We start from the raw sequence: 3,056 nt of genomic DNA on the forward strand, positions 1-3,056 counted from the left end.
AGAAATGTCCATAACTTTCACACCGGTTGCAATTATACGTTTTATACGATGGAGAAGCTGTTGTATTTATTTTGTATTTGCTGCTTCTGGCGTTGACTTCTTAGGCCCTAACTTTTCGATCTGGTGGAACAACGCCCTAGAGTGAAGTCTGGGTTGACCGGAACATAGAAATGACCATCACTTTCACACTGGTTGCAGTTATTCCTGTTATACGATGGAAAAACTGTTGCATTTTTATTGTATTTTATGCTTCTGGCGTTGACTTCTAAGGCCCTAACTATTCGATCAGGTGGCGCAACTCCCTAGAGTGAAGCCTAGGTTTCTCGGAACGTAGAAATGACCATTACCTTCACATTGTTTGCAAATATTCATTTTATACAGTGGAAAAGCTGTTGTATTTATATTGTGTTTTATGCTTCTGGCGTTGACTTCTAAGGCCGTCACTGTTCGATCTGGTGTAGCAACGCCCTAGAGTGAAGCCTGGGTTGCCCGCAACGTAGGAATGACCGTTACTTTCACTCTGTTTGCAATTATTCATTTTATACGATGGAAAAACTGTTTTATTTATATTGTATTTTATGCTTCGGGCGTTGACTTCCAAGGCCCTAACTATTCGATCTGGTGGAGCAACGCCCTAGAGTGAAGCCAAGGTTGCCCTGAACGTAGAAATGACCATTACATTCACACTGGTTGCAATTATTCCTGTTATACGGTGGAAAAACTGTTGTATTTTTATTGTATCTTATGCGTCTGGCGTTGACTTCTAATGCGCTAGCTATTCAATCTGGAGGAGGAACGCCCTAGTGTGAAGCATAGGTTGCCCGGTACGTAGAAATGACCGTTAGCTTCACACTGTTTGCAATTATTCATTTTATCCGATGGAAAAGCTGTTTTACTTATATTGTATTTTATGTTTCTGGCGTTGACTTCTAAGGCCATAGCTATTCGATGTGGTGGCGCACCGACCTAGGGTGAAGACTAGGTTGCACGGAACGTAGAACATACCATTACCTTCACACTGGTTGCAATTATTCCCGTTATACGATGGAAAAACTGTTGCATCTTTATTGGATTTTATGTTTATGGCGTTGACTTCTTAGGCCCTAACTTTCGATCTGGTGGAGCAACGTCCTAGAGTGAAGCCTAGGTTGCCCGGAGCGTAGAAATGACCATAACTTTCACACTGTTTGCAATTATTCATTCTATACGATGGAAAAGCTGCTGTATTTTTATCGTATTTTCTGCTTCTGGCATTGACTTCTAAGGTCCTAGCTACTCAATCTGGTGGGGCAACGTCCAGAGTGAACCCTATGTTGCACGGAACGAAGAAATGACCACAACTTTCACACTGGTTGCAATTATTCGTTTTACACAATGGAAAAACTGTTGTATTTATGGTGTATTTTATGCTTCTGGCGTTGACTTCTAAGGTCGTAACTATTAGATGTGGTGGAGCAACGCCCTAGAGTCAAGCCTAGGTTGCCCGGAACGTAGATATGACCATAACTTTCACAGTGGTTGCAATTATTCATGCTATACGGTAGAAATACTGTTGCATTTTTATTGTATTTTCTGCTTCTGGCTTTAACTTCTAAGGTCCTAGCTGTTCCGTCTGGTGGGGCAACGTCCAAGAGTGAAGCCTATGTTGCCCGGAACGTAGAAATGACCATCACATTCACATTGGTAGCAATTAGTCGTTTTATGCGAAGGAACAGCTGTTGTATTTATATTGTATTTTATGCTTCTGGCGTTGACTTCTAAGGCGCTAACTATTCGATCTGGTGGAGCAACGCACTAGAGTGAAACCTAGGTTACCCGGAACGTAGAAATGACCGTTACTTTCACTCTGTTTGCAATTATTCATTTTATACGGTGGAAAAACTGTTGTATTTTTATTGTATCTTATGCGTCTGGCGTTGACTTCTAATGCGCTAGCTATTCAATCTGGAGGAGGAACGCCCTAGTGTGAAGCATAGGTTGCCCGGTACGTAGAAATGACCGTTAGCTTCACACTGTTTGCAATTATTCATTTTATCCGATGGAAAAGCTGTTTTACTTATATTGTATTTTATGTTTCTGGCGTTGACTTCTAAGGCCATAGCTATTCGATGTGGTGGCGCACCGACCTAGGGTGAAGCCTAGGGTGCCCGGAACGTAGAAATGACCTTTACCGCCACACTTGTTGCAATTATTCCTGTTATACGATTGAAACATTGTGTATTTTTACTTTATTTTATGCTTCTGGCGTTGGCTTCAAAGGCCCTAGCTATTGGATCTGGTGGAGCAACGCCATAGAGTGAAGACTAGGTTGCCCGAAACCTAGAAATGACCATTACTTTCACTCTGGTTGCAATTATTCCTGCTATACGATGGAAAACCGGTTGGATTTTTATTGTATTTTATGCTTCTGGCGTTGACTTCTTAGGCCCAAACCATTCGATCTGGTGGAGTAAGGCCCTAGAGTGATGACTAGGTTGCCCGTAACGTAGAAATGGCCGTAACTTTCACACTGGTTGCCATTATTCGTTTTATACGATGGAAAAGCTGTTGTATTTATATCGTGTTTTATGCTTCTGGCGTTGACTTCTTAGGCCCTAACTATTCCATCTGGTGGAACAACGCCCTAGCGTGAAGACTAGGTTGCACGGAACGTAGAACATACCATTACCTTCACACTGGTTGCAATTATTCCCGTTATACGATGGAAAAACTGTTGCATCTTTATTGGATTTTATGCTTATGGCGTTGACTTCTTAGGCCCTAACTTTCGATCTGGTGGAGCAACGTCCTAGAGTGAAGCCTAGGTTGCTCGGAATGTAGAAGTGTCCATAATTTTCACACTGGTTGCAATTATTCGTTTTATACGATGGAAAAGCTGTTGTATTTATATTGTATTTTATGCTCTAGGCGTTGACTTCGTAGGCCCTAACTATTCGATCTGGTGGAGCAACGCCCTAGAGTGGAACCTAGGTTGTCCGGAACGTAGAAATGAACATTACTTTCACACTGTTTGCAAATATACATTATATACGATGGAAAAGCTGTTGTATTTAGAT

The sequence above is a fragment of the Calliopsis andreniformis genome, unplaced genomic scaffold (assembly GCF_051401765.1).
Source record: "Calliopsis andreniformis isolate RMS-2024a unplaced genomic scaffold, iyCalAndr_principal scaffold0017, whole genome shotgun sequence".
In the NCBI taxonomy this organism is placed as follows: Eukaryota; Metazoa; Arthropoda; class Insecta; order Hymenoptera; family Andrenidae; genus Calliopsis; species Calliopsis andreniformis.